The sequence below is a fragment of the Miscanthus floridulus genome, chromosome 3 (assembly GCF_019320115.1).
Source record: "Miscanthus floridulus cultivar M001 chromosome 3, ASM1932011v1, whole genome shotgun sequence".
Taxonomy (NCBI): Eukaryota; Viridiplantae; Streptophyta; class Magnoliopsida; order Poales; family Poaceae; genus Miscanthus; species Miscanthus floridulus.
Genome location: NC_089582.1, coordinates 7,418,946 through 7,424,945, shown reverse-complemented (window position 1 = coordinate 7,424,945; position 6,000 = coordinate 7,418,946).

Below are 6,000 nucleotides of genomic sequence, written 5' to 3'. Positions count from 1 at the left end.
TGTTTTACTCGTCGTACGTTGATATTTACACTCCTAAATTAGATTTGCATTACTGATACATTGGAGTGAAATATTGCAGGCCGAGCTGCAAGAAACAAAAAGGCAAAGTCAAGAGCAGAACGTGGAACTGACCGCACAGCTGCAAGCCCAGCAGGTCGCGTTCGAGGCCGCATAGAAGCAGATGGCGGAGATGATGGTGATCATGCAAAGTCTTGGGCAAGCATCGGGTGTACCTGTGCAGTTTTCAGCTCCTCCACCTCCTCCTGCAGCTACTCCTGTAAGTATGAAAGTTCACTTTTCGCTTGTGCTTTGCATGTATGTCGGCCTTCGTGCCATTGTGGATGTCGGCGTTCGTGCCGTTGTGGATGTCGGCGTTCGTGCCGTTGTGGATGTCGGCGTTCGTGCCGTTGTTTCTTGCAGGTTTTGGAAACCTCCCCGTGCAGGGGAGGTGCTGCCGAAATTTTCAATTGAGTCTAATCTTTTTGTATTCCTAGATTACTAGATGCAATCTCTAAGTTCCAAAACTGTTTTCCCGGATTACTCACACATGCAATCTCTCCTCCTTTGTGCAGCCTCCATCCGCGGGTTCCAATCATCCCAGTAGTGCGTCACCGGGTGATCCCGTCTTTCCTTCACCACCGTCTCATAGGCTACCTTGATGAGGACTAGTGCTAGGTGATGTGGTTGGACTTTATTGTAATATTTGTGGTTTATGGTTCTGACTTGTGCTTGGATTTCATGAACTTGTCGTAATAAACATGTGAATGATGATGAACATATGACTTGTCGTTGTAATATATTGTGATTTGTGGTTCACAATTATGGTTGTGATATATTGTGAGAAAATGGGTTCTGTGTGATATATATATGTGATGGTTGATATATATATGTATATATATGAAATGCTTGTGTCGATGGAATGCAAAAAACAAAAAAAATTAAATTTCTGCCTCTTTGCCGAGGGCAATGACCAAGGCCCTCGGCAAAGAAGGGTCCTTTGCCGAGGGCCGTCTTATTGCCCTCGGCAAAGATTCATTGGAAAAATTCTGGAACATTTCTTTGCCGAGGGCCATGGTTGGAGGCCCTCGGCAAAGACTTTTTTAAAAAAAATTAAAATTTCTTTGCCGAGGGCCAGCGGGGAAGTCCTCGGCAAAGATTTTTCAAAAAAAAAGAATAATTCTTTGTCGAGGGCCGTCCCATTGCCCTCGGCAAAAAAAATTTGGAAAAATTCTACAATATTTCTTTGCCAAGGGCCATGGTTGGAGGCCCTCGGCAAAGATTTTTTCAAAAAAAAAAGAATAATTCTTTGCCGAGGGCCCCCGGAGACGGCCCTCGGCAAAGACTCCGTCCCAGGCGCCGGCGCCGTGACGGCTGCTTTTCTTTGCCGAGTGCCGGTCCAGCCCTCGGCAAAGGCTTTGCCGAGTGCCCGATAAAGGCTTTGCCGAGTGCCCAATAAAGGGCCCTCGGCAAAGACCCTCTTCGCCGACTCAAAATTCCCCGAGAGCTCTTTGCCGAGGGCCGCCCTCGGCAAAGCCTTTGCCGAGGGTTAATGGGCCTTTGCCGAGGGCCTCAGGCCCTCGGCAAAGAGGCCGTCTCCGGTAAGTAGCAAACTGCTTTTTTTTTTCCATAGTCAAAGATTGGAGATTACAAGTAATAAAAAGGGAAGCGTTGTAACTCCAACTCTAGAGCATAAAAAGGTAGCATCTACTAAATCTGATTTTTTTTCATGGTTTGTATTTCGATTTCAACTCGATCACATAATTGTCGACGGTCACTAAAGAGACTGTCGATTCATTGCTGATGCTGGCCGGTCCATCCTGACGTCAACCTCTTCTAGTAGTGGTAGACTCCATGAGTTGGCGGCGGTGGCTGTCGACTCATGACACCGGAGATGCTCTCCCACACCTGTAGTGTGTATACACAGGTGGAGAGAATGTGATCAATGGACTCTGGTCCGGTAGTACGTTGGTCGCACAAGTAACATCATCACGCGCGACTAGAGGCCATGACGTGCCCGACTACGCGCACAAGATGTCGCCTAATTTTAATCAGAGGTAGTATATATCATATTCTACCTAGCAATGACTGTCAGTCACAGGCTCATAGCAATGGAGTGAATGCATCTAAAGCCGCTGCTTCGAGGCCATGTTAATTTGGTGCCGCTCCAGCACCAACAAGGAGCCGGAGCCACACCAAACGGCCGAGGGAGAGAAGCACTTCTAGATGGCATGGAGAAAGATCTGGAGTTATTTTATCATTAGGGACGTGTAAAGAGGTGAAGCCACTGAAATGGTGCTTCTGCTCAGAGCCGGAGACGGAGTCGGAGGGACACCAAACGGCCCCTAATTGTGCATGAAGCTGTAGCACACCTTTGGACAAGTCAGCAAAGCATATGAGCCTGGGTGCAGTGGCTCGAGATCTGCTCCGCGGCGGCAATTCTTTCGGCAAGAGCGATCCCAGGGTCTGGCACTTTCGTATTGTTGTTGGTACGACGCAACCAAACCTTGCAACAACAATTTAAGAAAAGCAAAAGCAGAAAAGTAGTACGTGTCGTCGCGGCATCATGTGTGCGAGACGAGACATTACATTACGTGAATGAACGGCAATGCATAAAGCAGGTGAGCAGAGGGACAGGGAGGATATATACTTGGCCTGTTGGTCGTTCGACAGGCAAAAGCTAGCAGCAGGCAGACAGCCCCAAATAGAGAGGCAAAGACAGGCAAAGACGTACGTGTTGCGCATCTCGAAATAAAGAAGCTAAGCTGGTACGTACTCTCATGCATACGCAACTACGTACTCTGATGCATGTGCATGTGTGCATCATCTTGCATGCTCTGTTCAGTGATATATATCATCATTTAGAGAGTCGTTTGAGTAAAAATCGTTTTCTATATCTTTATACTCTAATAGCTTTTCTATATCTTGTGCGCAGTCTAGAGAGTTATCCTCGCTCTCTATCTTTGGCTAGCGAGAAATCCAGAATAAATGATATCTAATTTTTGGATATCAAATTGAAGAGGCTGTTGGAGGGTGTTTTTTCACCAAAATCTCTATTCCTGTAAATTAGGAAAGATATAAAAAGTCCCTTGGAGATGCTCTTATTTTAGTAGTAATAATATACATATGTTTGTAGCATGGATCGAGAGGTGGAGAGTGTGTCATCGTAGTACTTGTCGAGGAGCCACCAATTAGAGAACCGCCTCTACATGGAAGAGCAGAGTTGGTTGGGCCAACCGCCTCTACAAAGGCAACCCAACCGCCTCTACAAAGGCAACCCAGCCGCCTCTAAAAATGAAATCTGTACTAGTGAGCCTCAGACTTGCAACACATCAAAATTGAGTCGCAATAACCTATTGCAACATATTTAAATGCCACTACTCACAACGAAACCGACTTCGAAGCATTTGTTATGCATTGCAACCAAAACACCCATATTGCAACCATTCTTAGGCGTGGCTTTAGGGTAAAATCCTTGTAGTGTACCTAGCGTGCCAGCTGTCACGGGTTTGTAACCACGGCGAGCATCATGGTTGTCCGTCGAAAGTCGATGTGTATGTCTCCGGTGGCTCGGACACTCAAAACACGGAAGGGACACAGCGATTTATCCTTGTTCAGGCTTCTAAGCCCTACATCCAGCAGTATAATGATCTTCGTGTAAAGGAGTGCCCAATCGGGGGTTACAATGGTGGAAATCGAGAGAAATGGGTAGGGGATCGCTCGGTGCTATCCTAGTGTTCGTCAGTGTTCTTCCTCAGCAAGTAAGAAACCGGCTTTCTCTAGCTGAGGTTCTCTAGTTCTCTTGGGAATCATCCCCCTATCCATAGGAGTCGTCCCTCCGCTTATATTCTCAGGAGGGTCGGTGTACAAGTCGGTTTGGGTTCTAGTCTATCGTCTATGCACCGGGTGCACAAGTCCTCTGTCGCGGCGTGGATGGACCTTGCCTTGTCGCGTAGGGAGGAGTCGATAGAGCCACAACCGCCTCCTAATGCCGCTGCCTCCATTCTGGTACTTGACCATCGGAGCTATCTGCTGCAGCCCGAACTCCCCTGGGTGAACCTTCTCGAGGCTTTCTTGGCTGCAAGGAGCCCCCGTCCGGAGGGGCTGATGAGTGGGCCCTGGAGCCCTTTGCCCTCGTAGTTGGTGGAGTCTCTTGTCCTATTGTGTCACGCTGGTTGCGTGACCCTGCTGACGGAATGGCTGACAGGGCCTCACGCCGTATCTGTCAGGCATCGGATGCCTGGCAGCTTCCCAAGGTGCGTCGGCCACGGGCCTACTTGGGCTCTCCCTAACTCGTTCTAGAGGGTGCGCGTGAGCGTACCGGATGGGTATAGCCCCTGGGCGATCTGTAGGATCAGTCGGTCAGTCGGGGGGGGTCTGTCGGTCGGCTTCCCCTTTTCCGAGGACTTAGCATACCCCTATGTTAGACTCTCGTCAGATGATAATCTTTTTAGCAACATGGTGATTAGAAATTTGGCAGGATGAAAAGTTTGGCTAAGGCTGGTTTGTGCCATGGTATGGTGGGTATTGTTATGGATGTGATCTGATATGGTGGTTGGATGTTTGGGCTTGTACTCGTTCCTGCTTGGATTCTAAGGATCAGTTCTCGGAGCATGTAACGCAGCTTAACAGCGCAACCATGAGGTCTGGATGGGCTGGACTTGCCTAATTAATTAGTTTCCTCCAAGTTCTAGTTTGGCACAAGAGGCACTACCGGAAACCGGCACTTTGCCGAGTGCCGAAGGCTTTGCCGAGTGTATTTTATCGGACACTCGGCAAAGACGGTCTTTGCCGAGTGCCAAATAAAATACACTCGGCAAAAAAAATACTCGACAAAATTCGTCTTTGCCGAGTGCCTTTTTCTGGCACTCGGCAAAGATGTATTTTGCCGAGTGTTTTTTTTCGGCACACGGCAAAATTCGTCTTTGCCGAGTGCCTTTTTTCTGGCACTCGGCAAAGATGGGTTTGCCGAGTGCCTTTGTTTTGGCACTCGGCAAAGAGGCATTTTGCCGTGTGCATTTTTTTTTTGCCCTCGGCAAATCAGTTTTTGAATCAATTTTTGAGGCCCTAAATGAATTCAAATGAAAAACTTTTCAACTACAAAGTTGTATAACTTCTCGAGAACTACAAAGTTTATTTTGGTCATTTCTTCATTTGAAAAAACAACAATAACGTTGTTCATAAAATCTACATCTCTCATATCTCTCATATTAGTTTCATGAAAGTAGAAGAGAGATATATAAGATTTATGAACAATGTTAGTACCACTATGTCGGATGAACAAATGAACAAAATAAACATTGTAGATCTTGAGAAGTTATGAAATTTTGTAGTTGGCAACATTTTGATTTGAAATCATCTTGTCATGCAAAAACGACGTTTGAATTTGAAAATTTTAAAATTTGAATTTTTCAAAAGACCTCGGATGGAAAAACTTCCTAAATGAAAATTGTAGATCTCCAAAAGTTATGAAACTATGTTGTTTACAATTTTTTGATTTGAAATCATCTTATCATGCAAAACTACGTTTGAATCTCTCAAATTTGAATTTCGAATTTTTCAAACGACCTCGGATGGAAAAACTTCCTAAATGAAAATTGTAGATCTCGAAAAGTTATGAAACTTTGTAGTTGACCACTTTTTTATTTGAATTCATTTAGGGCCTCAAACAAGCAATTTACTCTCAGTTTGCCGAGTGCCTTTTTTCGGGCACTCGGCAAAGATCGAGTTTGCCGAGTGTCTTTGTTTTGGCACTCGGCAAAGAGGAATTTTGCCGTGTGTATTTTTTTTGGCCCTCGGTAAATCAGTTTTTCGAATCAATTTTTGAGGCCCTAAATGAATTCAAATGAAAAACTTTTCAACTACAAAGTTGTATAACTTCTCAAGATCTACAAAGTTTATTTTTTCATTTCTTCATTTGACAAAGCGACAATAACGTTTTTCATAAAATCTACATCTCTCATATTAGTTTCATGAAAGTAGAAGAGATATATAAGATTTGTG